Below are 15,941 nucleotides of genomic sequence, written 5' to 3'. Positions count from 1 at the left end.
ATGCAAGGACTGGTAAAGGTTATTGCTGGCCAGGAAAGCAACTCAAGACACTAGACATTGATTGAAGAAGACTACTCTCTAATCTGCAGGCGCCAGTATTATTGTAAAGTGAGAAAGAAATCAGGTAAACTGCGCGCCTGCAAAATATGGGCTAACACATACAAGGATAGAGGCACAGAAATCACTAATTCACAGGGCGAGAAACTAAGAGCAGATGAAGATATCTTACAACTGAACTTTAGACACTTCCATAATTACATTTACACAGCAGGAGACATACCAGAGACAGGAATAGAGTCCTGTCTAGCCATATCTACATAACTGCTACTGACCCAACAGTAGGCAGACTCACTAGAAACAGATCTCTCACAGGAAGAAGTAATTTCAGGGATTGACAAACTACAACTGAATAAAGCACCCTGCCCTGACAGCTACACACCAGCCTTCTATGTAACATTTTGCCTTTTATTAGCTCGATACTAACTAAGATACAAGTTCAGAGGAAAAGTAGCCGTCAGGATGCGCACTGACTCTGTGCCACATAGAAGTGGTACACAGTCATTGTGGACCACTGAGAGCAGCGTTTGGGAAGAGGGCACAGAAGTCAAGGGTGCTTTACAGGTGCAAAAATGCACTTCACCCATCAGCAAATGGATCTATGCCCCGCTTTCAAATACAGGTCACTTTGTTGCCTGCATTGAAAGGCAGACAGAAAGCCTCAAACAGCCGGTCCACCTTTCCCCAGTGCTCTGTTCAGATTGCAGGCATGAGTTCAACCTGTACTCTGAATAGTGCATTGACTTTTGCAGTCTCCACCAAGTGCACTCAGATATGTTTGTGCCATGGCACAGAGTGGGACAATGTACCCTATGCATAATATAGACCCTGGAGTAGTGACTGTCATATAAAAGCACTTTTTATTTTTTCCATGTGAATTGATATACCATTCGAATAGCTTCAGTATACATGAAGAGAAATCTGAAAGGGAGAATTAGAGAGAGCAATGGAGAATTAAAAGAATGAGCGAGAAGAAGGGAGACTGGGGACTTAGGGAGACACAGGGAGACTCCGCAGTCAGGGCGGACAATTAGGGAGACACAGGGAGACCCTGCAATTGGGGTGGAGAACTCCACATGATGAAATATAAGGAAAAATAAAAACGTTTGTTACACTCAAAAATAAATATTACTAATATGTTATGCTCGATATGTTGCATATTATTGAAGAACAAGAACAAAAAATTTGAAAAATAGCACTATTACATTAGTATTTAATTACAACTTGTATTATCCAATATATACATTACGTTTATTTGATCTTATTGAAGTGTAAATTAAAAAAATGAATTCCCATGCATTCATAATTATTGAAACTGATTCATACAATTAATACAAATTATTGTATTTTTAATGTGTTACTATACTAATTTTTAAATTGAAAATATTACAAATGTATAATTAAATGACAATTATGTCCTATTATACATATGTGTATATATATATATATATATATATAAATGTTTCTTAACACAAATTTTTGCGGTTTTATATTTTTCTAAACTATTTTAAATAATTTAATTTAATATTATTGCTTATGTGATTTACTTTAAGGCCATACCTCCATTATTTTCTATGGGACGGTGTTGCAGTACCAGTGGTTAGCCATGTGTTTGTGATTGACTCACAACTGTTTTTTTTCCCTTTTTAGGTCGAGCATTCAAGACCTCTTGTACATACTTTAGTATATACTTTAGTAAATATTCTTTAGTATATACTTTAGTATATACTTATATGTGTATGTACTTTGTGGGCTCTGTAGATCAGCCCTAGGACTTGTCTGCTTCCGCTTAGGGACTTTATTTCCTTTCAACAGCCTCTATTTAACTGTCTTGATAGAAAACGACCAGCAGAGGTCAGTAAAATACCAGAATTGCTTTCTGCGGAGGGACTTTTATTTTTTTTATTTTTCTGGCAACTGCCTCTATTTAACTTTCTTGATAGAAAACGACCAGCAGAGGTCAGTAAAATACCAGAATCACTTTAACATCCTCTAGATTCTAGTCCATAGAAATTATCTTCAACGAGCACCCGTACACAATAATATTTTTTTCACATCTTGTATTTTCAGTGATATGACCACCGAAAGCCCTGCTTTTATATTAAAAACAGAGCTTTGGACTATACCATTTCCCGCTGAAAGCAATATTTCTCTCGATGTGTTCCTATACCTGGCATGTCACGCAGTTTGGTGCTTACTTTCCCTCTATGTTAAAGAACAGTAGATGTTTCAGCACCCAGGCTAATGTACTGCACAGCTAAATGCATATAAGGTCCCATAGGTGAGACTGATTGCATTGCAAATGCTTGTTTTTCATAGTAACATATATTCTGAGGGCCTCATTTATGAAAAGTGACGCATAGCTGCATGAAAACAGCGATGCGTCACTTTTCATTGCGCCCTTCTTGCGACATGCTGGATGCGTCATATTTACAGTAAGACGCATCATGTCGCAAGGAGTTACAGATACGTCAGTATTTCTGACGTATCTGTAGGCTCAAAAATGACGCATTGCTGGAGTGTCTCACAAAAGTGACGCAACTCCGTCAATGAGTCATTTCACATGGGCAAGTCCCATTTCAAATGTGCTTGCATCAGTCTTACGCCTGCTGTGAGGCAGGCGTAAGATATTGACGCATTTGCGTCCTAGAAGTGATGCAGTGAAATCTCATAGATTTCACTGCGTCACTTCTAAGAGGCTTACTTGCATCAGAACACCCACACCGCATACATTATACCTGACGCAGGTATAATGTGGTGCAGGGGTTTACCTAGATGCATCATTTTGTAATTATGACGCACCATGGCACATCTTTTACTCTGCTGGTGCGTCACAAAAAGTGACGCACAAGCGGCGCAATTTTGACTCAAGGGCTCATAAATAAGCCCCTGAGTTTGTGAATACCAAAAAGTAGAGCACTTACTCACACTTTCACGCTGGGGGCGCCCGGTGTAGCAATCATTATTGATGCTCCACCCCCATGAACTCCTCCTCAGATTTTCCCACTGCCCCTGGGCAGAAGTGCCCCTCATCTCTCCAATCATAAGCTATTGCTAAAACCAGCACACCCTCTGAGGTCAGCGCCCCCCTCCACAGGTCAGCATCTAGTGCGGCAGCACCGGTCGTACTGCCCTAAAGCCGGCCATGCACTCACTCAAACTTGTGAACTTAAAAGAGTAAATTACCTTTCTGAAAGTCCCATCGTGAAAAAGGACTGCCTGCAACCTGATTGACCTTTTTGTAACATTAGCCCAACCCTATCTTATACTAATTAATTGGCAAAAGTATTAATCCGGTGGTAGAAATGCACGAAACTCATTATTCTGAACTAGAAAAAACTGAAACGTTTACACCTACTCCCTTAAGTTATGTCGATTTTCAGGAAAATTGCCGGGCTTTAAGACAATTTGTGGGTTTTATATTTTCTGAATTATAAGAGAACATATATCTCGTAAGAATGTTTTCTTTACCTTTCTGAAAAACATCTACAAAATGTCATTTAAGGATTTTTCTCCCACAAGACCTATTTTACATGATATACACCTGGATTTGTTTACAAAAATATAATTTTTCTGGATATAATGAAATCTATCAAAATTTTCTAATTTTTTTCCTCCAGAATTTCAAGAAATTCGTTGCAGTAAAATTAGGCAGTTTTGCAGTTCACGGGTTTGAATGTATTGAGGAACCTGCAATAAAAGTAACCCTTGGTGTATATTTATATAAATGTTTGACTCATCTACATCCACCTGTAAGCAGCACAATATAATTTGTTCCGTGGAAAGCTGTGCGTTGACGCCTAGATTCCTATTGTTTGATTCGCATCGCCTCTCTGGAACTACATCGGTTCCTACTTCTTCATATACAAAGTAGGCATTGCTGGGACTAGCGCTTTAGATACACGCTTGACATGTTGCTGGAAAAGGTTTAGCCGACTCCTCTGGCCCGTAAGGCCCGGGAGGCCAAAGTGCTGCTGGGTCCGACTCTGCAGCCATCACACTCTAATCAGCCTAAAGACTTTCAAATTATACTGTGTCAACGCTGATTTCCCGCGCGTGACCAGAAACGCAAGTGATGTCCTTAAGAAAATCCTTGCTCTACTTCCGTGCACTCTTCCGTAGGCGTGCGGGTGCGCCCAGTTGCAATAATGGCAGTGAGGGTGGAGGGAGGTGGGGGGGAGAGGGGTGTGTGGAAATGACGGAATCGTTCCCCCAGCTGGACATGTTAATTGCGCAGCCAGGTTTTGGAGGCAAAGTTCACGTTTGTGCAGATGGCCGGACAAAGACCACTGCAGACCTAGGTCAGTGTCAATCCCACGGCATACTTCTAATGGCTCCTTCTCTGCTTTCTCGACGTCAGCTGGTCCCTTTGGGCTAGGATATACTGGGACAGCCTGTCTAGGCTTTTTTCCATCCTCCTGCCCTTGACTCTGGTGCAGACGTTTCATGTACAGGATACGTCCTCTCGCGAGCGTCTAAAACGTAACGCAACACCGCCTATTGTCGTGCGCAAAGCAGCTTGATTTATTGAACGAAAATACCAATGAGCGTGCCCCCCGCCTGTGCAGAATGTCACCCTTCCTTGCTTCTGATCACTTGCCCCTGCTCGAGGATATTTTAGATTTCAATAATCAGTATTAATATCGGTTCATGGAGTTTTTCTTTACATAGAGGGTGCATATCTGTGATGCTCAGCACGTGCTTCAATCTATACAACTTGATCAGAATGCTTCGAGGAGCAGTCATATTCTCCATGAAAGGAGGTGCCCCGTGTGTGCTTTGGGTGGGCAATCTTTCTAACTGATATGTCATTATTGGTATTCACTAATTAAAAATGCAGAGTTTGCCTTTTCTTATGAGACAAGATGAAAAGCAGATTCGCTGTCATGAAGATTGTAGCTGTATAACTCTAAATTTCTCAGTTTAGGAGATAGCTCTTATTTAATCGCTGCTGACCTTTTCCGAGAATATTATCTCACTGTTTATAAAACAATAGCTTTTTTAGAAAGAATCATTTGCATTTGAAAAAGACCTTTTGCTAATTCTGCTCCTGCCTGATATATATTGCAGGAACAGTGCCTTTGAAATGTGTACAGAGCATTGTGCTTGGTTCCTGAGCTGTCATATAATTCACTGGTCTTTTAATGTACACATTTGACTGAATGGTATATTGATACACAGCTACAATATCCCGCTACAGGATTTCCAATATTTTGAGCAAAGCTGTGTATAGCCCACAGGGACCAACGTTTGCTAAGCCACTGACAGAAAGGCAACATAAATAAAAATCCTTCATTACAGATTTTAAGATTTAAAAAGGCCATTTTGAAAGAGAGTCTTGGATCTATGCTTGTCTGTATGATTACTTGCCTGATTGCTTACTGGTTAGAGAGTATGGCTCCTCAATGGAGGCTGGTCACGAGGGAACATCTGGGGTCCTTGCTCTCTTTGTAGAATATGAGCCACTGAAGAGACCTACCTTGTCAGATGGAAGAATTTAAGTGAGAAATTCTCATCTTTTGGAATGGGCATGGTCACGGGCACACCATAGCTGAGGTTTAGAGAGACCGAGGGGCAGTTATTTGGAAGGATATAATCTGAATAATATCCAGGCAGTTGCTACTGCAGTTTTTGTGTTGAAAAGAGGCATTTGCAAAGACTGTGCAATATGCAAAGTTGCAAGGAACATTATATTATGGTACATTGTCCTAAAACATTGTACTAAAATTGCAACCAGTAGGGCTCCTAAGTTGCAAACTAGTGAGGAGGGCCCTGGTTTGGAATGATTTCGGGGTTTGTAGCATGGAGTCTAGTACTCGTTCCTACTACCAGCAGCATGATCGCGGTCATCCTGTTTACAAACCTATGCAGGAGGAGGACCCTCTAGAATGATGTCTTACTCCTTGTGTTCCTTTTTGTAGCCTATTTGTGATCCTCTTGAATTTGACGACTCTCTGAGCCATCTCCTTTAAATTCTCCAGATTCAAGCAAGTATGTGTTTGCAGTACAATGTCTTGATGAGTGACGAAGAGACTAGAAGATCTTTAAATTCTTTTGGAACATATTAAACTCATGCTTTACAAGTTCTCAAAAATATGGCATTGCTGAATATCAAAAAAGACCCCTTTGGCAGGACACTGCCTCCCCATTATAGTCCAGGAACTGTTAAACAAAAAAGGAAAATGACTGGTAGAGCCCCGAGCGAAACATCAAAAGTAAAAATGGGGAATGTCTAAAAGGCAGCAACTAAATCAGTACTGCCAGCCAACAGGAGGGGATGTAGTAAGAAGAATCTATAATTATATAGTGAGACGTCAGATTGTGTGTATATTACTCAATCTTACTACACCTTAACAGCGAACAAACATATGTTTAACATTCATATTAATTAATTTGCTAAAACATCTGTGCAAGAATGGATAGTCTGCCTTCTTTGATGACACATTTGGGAAGTCCCAGGCATTCATTAAAATTGTACTAAAGTTGGTGGTGATGACGCTGCTCCTCAAGATGAAATAGGACGGTTAATACCATCAGTCAACAAACAAATTAGCAATTGGTATGTGTTTCAGAAAATCACTGAACAGAACTGATAACTATTAAAACTATGATCTGTCCAAGTGACCCGTGTCAGTTTTATCCTTAAGAAACTCATGGCTATTTTTGCTCCTTTCCACAGGGAATTAGTGAATACTTCATGCCTATTGTATATGAAACATGTATTTTCCCACCCAATATACCACAATATACCACAATCTAGCATGTAACTGACATTACTTTCCCCACGTTATATAAAAAAAAAAAAATCAGTTTCAAACTTACATGGAACACATGTATCTATTATAGGAACACTAGGCACCCCAGGAGCAGCCACCACAACTGTATTAATTAATGATCAATTTAGTCTGTAAGAGGTTTTGGGAGGGAGGAAGGCAGTCAAGCTACATTTATTGCATTTATCACCTATATGGGGCACACTCACCCATCAAGCCCCCCTAAAAGACTTGAAGATGTGATCAGTGTGTGAAGTAAAATCAGCCACTCAGCTCATTTCCATTACTCTGCATCAACAGTCTTGTCTACAGATACTTTATTGTCGACCCCAGTATTTAACATCTGTGTGAGGCTCTTCATGAGTTGTAACAGCTGCAAGCATAGTTTATTACTCAAGCTAAAGTATCACAAACAATATCAACCCAGCTCAAATAATACCCATCGCTCTCATTTTTAGGCCAACAACAATAACAGTCAAATGTCCATAAATTAAAAGTGTCTGAAAACAAATTAGCATTACCAATAAAGATATTTTTATTCAACAGCTTTAGGGATTTGTCTGGACTCCTCAATGTCCATGGTAGTGCAAGTGAATTTCTATCATAAGATTCTCTTCTGATTATGTGAATCTTTGCAGACTGTGAGGACAATAAAACAATTTCCTGTTGGAGGATTATCTGCTCTTAGCTTACTAATAGATAACTAGGACCAACTTAGAATATTTTAATGAGTTACTTGTTATATTAACTTCATTTTTTTGCCAATGGCATCTCTATGTTCTGAAACAGAACTCCCCCAGATTTGGTCCTATTGCTGCTCAATAGACTAAGGACCTTAGTAGAGATTGAAAGTCAAGATACTCTGCCACAAACATGGTAAAAATCCCACCTACCCTAATGCAAGTTCATAATAGACTGACACTTATAATACAGCGGATGGGATATCTGTAATTTTTGATGGAGTATACCGACAGCCAAACTTTAAATAAGTTTTACCCAAGCTTTATTGCCCTGCTCTTAAAAAGTGTCATACGTTAATGGCACTTTGTAACTACTCTAGTGCTTTCTCAATGACCCTAGGTAAGTTTCCTGCAGGTGCACTTAATTTCTCCTTACCAGAACATTGCAGTAGTTTTCTAGGACTCTTCTCAGGATTCCTAGATGCAGCAACTCTCAACTCAGTGGCAAAACCTTCTATGTAATCACAGCTGAAATGAGAAACTCCATATGTCTCTCCCATTCTTTGGCCCACAGGTACTTGCATCTCAGAACATGCGAAAAAGTTGCATTTCGGTGCCTCTGTTTAGTTTTCCTGTAGCAGTTGGCATTGAGTGATGCTTGAAGGCCCAGGACACTCTTTGGATATCAGCGCACCTTAACAAATATTCATTAATTCATTCCTTCATCTCCTCTGATGTGAAGTTTAGTGTTCTTCCAGATGTGGGAGGCAGTACCTGTGTGCTCCTCAGACTCTTGTCCCAACAAGTATGTAGGTAAAAGAGGGCCTGGCTTACCTCAGATTCCTTTGGATACCACTGCTTGTAGTTTTGCAAAATAGTATCTCCCAAGTCTTTTAAAGTGGACAGACCCACATTGAAACATATCTCTATCACTACTGCAAGCTAAGTGTGCAAACTCTATGGGTGCATGTGTACCCTATACATGTATGCTGAGTACATGCATGTGTTTCCAGCATGAGAGCATACCATGAGTGTGTGTGCATCACATACAGATGTACACTTGCCTCAAAGAGTAACCCCCATTGCAATATCTGAACAGTTCTGTTTTCATAGCATGATCGGCAAAAAATTGTGACGTGTCACATGACAGGATCTGAAGTATACTGTAGAATTTTGTAGTCAAAATTAGTCGCTGTTCTTAATGTTGTATGACATAGGGTGGCTTTTTTGTGTGTTTAAATGACGTACACACGACAAGAACAAATCATACTGAACCGTAAAAATATATAAAAAGGGAATAGTCACTGAACCATTACTTTTACATTATGTGGCTGAAGCTTTATCTGGTTTAGTCACATATTTGGGTCCATTGAATGCTTTTGCTTGTCAGTATATATAGCACGACTGAGGCATGGGGAAAAATATATATATACCGATGCCAGGAGCAGGGCACCGAGAGCATTGACTTACAGTGGGGGCAACGTGTTTTATGTACCGAGCAGCATTGAATTACAAAGTGGAACGGGCAAAGTATTACTTCAAGTAATGAATGAAAGTGACAAGAAGTTAGTGGCAGCAAAGAAGGGAAACAAAGAAAGAAAGAGAAGTGAAGTGTTTCTGCACAGCAATTTTTGAATGCCTTAATGAAAAATTACTTTAAACTATTATCGTTTTAATTGACTGCTGCACCATGAGTATTTCGTTTATTTTCACTAATCATGAGAGTGCTTAAAGACCCAGAAAGGAAAACTATGACGATTGATTCAAGTGAGAAAGGCTGCTGAGCCAGCCGAAACGCGTCTTGAAAGCCAGAAATCTAAAGTGAAATGTGCTGTTCTATGGATTCTGCTATCGTGTGCAATTAAAACATGATTTTCTACCAGTCCAGAGTGACGGTTTCTTTCGGATGAGAGAGAAAAAGTCCAATACATATATGTATATATTTATATAGTTTTCACTAAAAATCAAAAGTTAAAGTTGAGTTACACATAAGTAAGGTAGTAACATTTTAACTTACATTTAAAAAAAGAAATTCACTCAAAAAATCAAGGTTAAAGTGTTGTTATATGTTGGTCTTCTAATAAAGAATAAATAACGTTGTAAAACTGAGAAACACTGAAATTCACCAGTTATACATAACTGATTTAAGTATAACTTGCACCACCATTGATTTCAGATGCCATCAGTGATGTAACGTGTGAGGTCATAAGCAGTGATTCATAGCAGGGCAAGCTTTACTTAGGTCAACTACAAATAACTGGTGATATTCCGTGTTTTTTGGACAAGCTTAACTCCCCCACACCCTTTTGAAACCCCTTGCAGAGACCCAGAGACTCACCCAGGGAGAGAGTCTCCTAGGAAGCACATCAAAATATGTACACCTTATCTTAAGACCTTTTGTCACATCTTACACATATATATGTTCACATGTTCAGTTCACTGGTGCCGTTAATACTTGTGCAGTTATACTTAAATGTGACTTTCCATAGGATAGGCATTTTTGTTGCTTTAATAACTTTGACACTGTTCAATTTATCTGCACACAACCTTCCAAATTCACTAGCTACAACTCCATTATGAAAAGTTTTGAACTGTTTAATCAAGCGAGGGCCAAGAAAAAGAGAGAGTCAGTCAGTCAGTGAGACATTGAGTGAGAGAGTCAGTCAGTTAGTAAGTTAGTCAGTCAGTTAGTGAGAGAGTGAAAGAGTCAGCCAGTCAGTCAGTCAGTGAGAGAGTCAGTCAGTCAGTGAGAGAGTCAGCGAGAGAGTCAGTCAGTAAGTGAGAGAGTCAGTCAGTCAGTGAGAGAGTGACAGAGAGAGAGTCAGTCAGTCAGTCAGTGAGAGAGAGTGATAGAGTCAGTCAGTCAGTGAGAGAGTCAGTCAATCAGTCGGAGAGAGTGTGAGAGAGTCAGTCAGTCAGTGAGAGAGTCAGTCAGTCAGTCAGTGAGAGAGATTGAGAGAGTAAGTCAGTCAGTGAGAGAGAGAGTGAGAGAGTCAGTCAGTCAGTCAATGAGAGAGAGTGAGAGAGTAAGTCAGTCAGTCAGTCAGTAAGTCAGTGAGAGTCAGTAAGTCAGTGAGAGAGTCAGTAAGTCAGTGAGAGAGTCAGTGAGTCAGTGAGAGAGAGAGTCAGTCAGTGAGTCAGTAAGTCAGTGAGAGTCAGCCACTCACAGAGAGAGAGAGAGCGAGTCAGTCAGTCAGTCAGGTAGTCAGAGAGAGAGTCAGTCAGTCAGTCACTGAGAGAGTCAGTCAGTCATTCAGTGAGAGAGAGATTGAGTCAGTCAGTCAGTGAGAGAGAGTGAGAGAGTCAGTCAGTCAGTGAGAGAGTCAGTCAGTCAGTGAGACAGAGTTAGAGAGTCAGTCAGTGAGAGAGAGAGCCAGTCAGTGAGAGAGAGTGAGAGAGTCAGTCAGTGAGAGAGATAGTGAGTGAGAGAGAGAGTCTGTCAGTGAGAGAAAGAGTCAGTCAGAGAGAGAGAGAGAGTCAGACAGTCAGTCAGTCAATGAGAAAGTCAGTCAGTCAATCAGTGAGTGAGTCAGTGAGAGAGAGAGTGAGAGAGTCAGTCAGTCAGTCAGTGAGAGAGTCAGTCAGTCAGTCAGTGAGTCAGTTAGTCAGTGAGAGAGCCAGTCAGTGAGTCAGTGAGTCAGTGAGTCAGTCAGTCAGTGAGAGAGAGTGAGAGTCAGTCAGTCAGTCAGAGAGTGAGTGAGAGAGTCAGTCAGTCAGTGAGAGAGAGAGAGAGTCAGTCAGTGAGAGAGAGATAGTTAGTGAGTGAGAGAGAGAGAGTCAGTCAGTTAGTCAGTCAATCAGTGAGTGAGTCAGTGAGAGAGTCAGTCAGTCAGTGAGAGAGATTGAGAGAGTCAGTCAGTCAGTGAGTGAGAGAGTAAGTCAGTCAGTCAGTGAGAGAGTCAGTCAGTCAGTCAGTAAGTCAGTGAGAGTCAGTAAGTCAGTGAGAGAGTCAGTAAGTCAGTGAGAGAGTCAGTGAGTCAGTGAGAGAGAGAGTCAGTCAGTGAGTCAGTAAGTCAGTGAGAGTCAGCCACTCACAGAGAGAGAGAGAGCGAGTCAGTCAGTCAGTCAGGTAGTCAGAGAGAGAGTCAGTCAGTCAGTCACTGAGAGAGTCAGTCAGTCATTCAGTGAGAGAGAGATTGAGTCAGTCAGTCAGTGAGAGAGAGTGAGAGAGTCAGTCAGTCAGTGAGAGAGTCAGTCAGTCAGTGAGACAGAGTGAGAGAGTCAGTCAGTGAGAGAGAGAGTCAGTCAGTGAGAGAGAGTGAGAGAGTCAGTCAGTGAGAGAGATAGTGAGTGAGAGAGAGAGTCTGTCAGTGAGAGAAAGAGTCAGTCAGAGAGAGAGAGAGTCAGACAGTCAGTCAGTCAATGAGAAAGTCAGTCAGTCAATCAGTGAGTGAGTCAGTGAGAGAGAGAGTGAGAGAGTTAGTCAGTCAGTCAGTGAGAGAGTCAGTCAGTCAGTCAGTGAGTCAGTTAGTCAGTGAGAGAGCCAGTCAGTGAGTCAGTGAGTCAGTGAGTCAGTCAGTCAGTCAGAGAGTGAGTGAGAGAGTCAGTCAGTCAGTGAGAGAGTGAGAGAGTCAGTCAGTGAGAGAGAGATAGTTAGTGAGTGAGAGAGAGAGAGAGTCAGTCAGTTAGTCAGTCAATCAGTGAGTGAGTCAGTGAGAGAGAGAGAGTGAGAGAGTCCGTCAGTCAGTCAGTGAGAGAGTCAGTCAGTCAGTCAGTGAGTCACTTAGTCAGTGAGAGAGCCCGTGAGTCAGTCAGTCAGTCAGTGAGAGAGAGTGAGAGAGTCAGTCAGTCAGAGAGTGAGTGAGAGAGTCAGTCAGTCAGTGAGTGAGAGAGTCAGTCAGTGAGAGAGAGATTGAGAGAGTGAGTGAGTCAGTCAGTGTGAGAGAGAGAGTCAGACAGTTAGTCAGTCAATGAGAGGGTCAGTCAGTCAATCAGTAAGTCAGTCAGTCAGTGAGAGAGAGAGTGAGAGAGTCAGTCAGTCAGTCAGTGAGAGAGTCAGTCAGTCAGTCAGTGAGTCAGTTAGTCAGTGAGAGAGCCAGTCAGTCAGTCAGTCAGTGAGAGAGAGAGAGAGAGTGAGAGAGTTAGTCAGTCAGTTAGAGAGTGAGTGAGAGTCAGTCAGTCAGTGAGTGAGAGAGTCAGTCAGTGAGAGAGAGATTGAGAGTGTGAGTGAGTCAGTTGGTCAGTTAGAGAGAGAGTGAGAGAGTCAGTCAATCAGTCATTCAGTCAGTCAGTGAGAGATTCAGTCAGTCAGTCAGTTAGTCAGTCAGTGAGACAGAGTGAGAGAGTCAGTCAGTGAGAGAGTCCGTCAGTGAGAGAGAAAAAGTCAGAGAGGGAGTCAGGCAATCAGTCAGTCAGTGAGAGAGTCAGTCAGTCAGTCAGTTAGTGAGACAGAGTGAGAGAGTCAGGCAGTGAGAGAGAGTCAGTCAGTGAGAGAGAGAGAAAGTCAGAGTCAGTCAGTGAGAGAGAGTCAGAGAGTCAGTCAGTGAGAGAGAGAGTCAAACAGTGAGAGAGTCAGTCAGTGAGAGCGAGTCAGAGAGTCAGTCAGTGAGAGAGTGAAAGTTGGTCAGTGAGAGAGTGGAAGACCCTGGGCTGGACTCTCTGGGTCACAGAACGGCACAGCGTCACAAACAAGATATATGGAGCATAAATTAATAATCTCTGTGTGACTTGAAGTCTCTTGTAACTAGCCCCAGGCAAACCAGCAATATTGCTCAAGAACCGAAGAGAAACAAATACCACTACACCTGGGAAGCAGTGTTGTGCTGTCATATACAGTGGGAAAAATAAGGTACATTTAGACACGGGTAGTCCACAAGGAATACAGAGCATAGTCAGAGACAAGTATAACACGAACGACTGAGAGAACCGACAACAGGCAAAATAATTAAGTAGAGGAAGCAAGTAGGAACGCAAACTAGTAGGATAAGCGAGAGAGTGGTAACAACTGCCCCTGTTGCCAGACATCCATCCATATTTCAAGAGAACCGTAATAGGGAGCCACAGCGGGCGGTACAATGAAAGAAACTCAACTAGAAGGGAACTCACAACTAGATGAGGAATCATCAAAAGATGAATAAAACACATGATTGGTTGAAAACGGTGTAAACATGCAAAAGCCTTGTTACCCCCAAAATGTGTGCCTCTTTGAGAGATGTGATGAAATTGGTGTTTATAGACAGTATAGAGGTTACAACGGGTAGAAAAGTGGACCGGCTTGGGGGTTGCTTTTCTGTCTATACTCTCCGTGCCATTTATGAACTGAAAGTAAAGATCACACTGTAGGAATACATTGTCACTTCCAGGAAGCGCGGTCTGCGGTCCCTGAAGTGAAACCGGACCGCTCTACAAAGAACAAACAAAGAAGAGTGGGAGGGGTGCAAATATGGAGCGCAGGCTGCTAACTAGTAACCTGATCCAAGACGAGGGAGGAATGCAACTGCTAGCCTGTGCGCCGCTGCTAGCTCCCGACATGCACCTGCCTTTGGCCATTTGCGTGCTCTTTTATTATTCAAAGACACACGCAAAGGCCAATCAGATGTGTGGGAGGAGTCCGACCCACACAGAGAAGTTTTGAGCCCTCACAAGAAGCCTCCCATAGAGCAGCGCATGCGCACTGTGCTAGGCTCGACCTAATAAAGGACATATAATGGGGCAGGTTAGGGAGATCCAGCTAGGCCCTCCTGTGAGGTACTGAAGTACTCCCACAGTACCCAAGCCACAAGCCTTCCTGGTATGGTTCTGGGATAGAGTACAAGCTTCTTTTGTTCATACTGCAATATATTCCTCTACCACAGTACCTGAACCAGCAAAGGAAGCTTGCATGCTATCACAGCACCATGGCATGGAAACCTGCTCCGTGGGTATCATGGGAGTACTGCCTCGCTGAAATAAAATGCTTTAAAAAGGGAGAGCACTATGCGGGTTGAGTGCGCATGTCAAAAAAGGACCTCCATAGCAAGGGCTGGCTGCGTACAGGGTTTGGGAACACTAAATAAGGTCCCGGTCCTGTAGCCAACCTCTGCTGTGCATTCTGGATGGGAATGCTTAGTGAAAGTTGGTCATGGGGACGTTATAAAACAACCATAACCACTGAAATACACCAGTTATAGTTTAGTCAACTAACTTGAGCCCCCCTCATGCAAATACCATATCCCCTATCACATTTTAAAATTGAGAGAAAAAGTGATGACAATGTGGGTTAGACATTTGTGGAGGTATAGATGATGGCCTGTTCTGATGGATAACCCATGCAGCACATGGCTGAAGGTATATGTAGGGGTTTGGTTGCAGTGCCTGCCTGAAGGCTAGGCCATTTGGCTAACCCTCACAGTGCACCACTAAAGGCTACTCACTGCAGGGGTTAGCCATACACACAGGGTTTGAGTTTGGACATACATAGGGGGTTTGTCACAGTCCTGGATTAAGGAATGTGTAGATCTGGTGTCAGTTGCATAAATTAAGATTTTATAACCCAGTCGAACTCAGAGTCCATAACTGCATGTAATGTGCGCCTGTGCAAATGCTGAAGATAATAAAAACATTTTCAACAGACATGTTCTATGAACTTTAGGGCCTTTTTAAGTTACTAACACTAGTTCAACTTAAATCCTTTTCATGCAATACGTCATTTGTGAGAACATCACTGCTGGCACTGAAACATTTTTCTTTAATAATTTCAGTTCAAACCATAACTTACAATAGGGATTTCAAACTCAGCACCGAAATCTTCTTTTCTGCAATGGATCTTTGCCATTGTTTTAGAATGGGGCATCAATAAAAAGCATCTCAATAGACATCATCAATTTTGTCATTTAGTTCAGTCAAGGATGAGAGTTTTGGATCAGTTAAAAAACCTTTGTTAATCATTAAGAGTTTAGTATTTGTTTTGTCTTTTTATTCAAAGTAGTAAATGAGATGAATCTGTTTACAGAAATATCGAGAAAAGTCATAGTTAGAATCAATGAAGTAAATTATAGCATTGTCAGAAAGGAAATTAATCCCTATTCTATTCTAAGTGGAGTCTAAGCTACTAGAACCCATAAAGAGTCTTTTGGAAAAGAGCAAGATTTAAAGGAGCATAGATTCCTATTGAAGCCGAACTCCTAATGAAGAGTAGTGCCAGAAACTCATCCAAGTCTCTATTCACAAATCAGCATCAGCAAACAGTCACAGTAAAAACAGTTCAAAGATAAGCTAAGAAAATAGTCACTGTTTTAAGGAACATCGGTCCCTAACAGAAAAACATTTACAGAAATTCATACATATATATAGATACAATGATGTCTATATTTTGGCTGTCCAACTGGACATCATCTTTTAATGAAAAAGTGAAGGAAAACATACAAGTGGGGACATATATATCATTAGAACGGAAAAAACTCTCAGGCAATCCAGGAAGGCTTGTCCAAAAAAGGAATATAACTATTAGGCC

Source organism: Triturus cristatus, chromosome 3_1 (genome assembly GCF_964204655.1).
Source record: "Triturus cristatus chromosome 3_1, aTriCri1.1, whole genome shotgun sequence".
Taxonomy (NCBI): domain Eukaryota; kingdom Metazoa; phylum Chordata; class Amphibia; order Caudata; family Salamandridae; genus Triturus; species Triturus cristatus.
The sequence above is the reverse complement of the archived record's forward strand: the minus strand, read 5'-3'. Positions refer to the sequence as shown.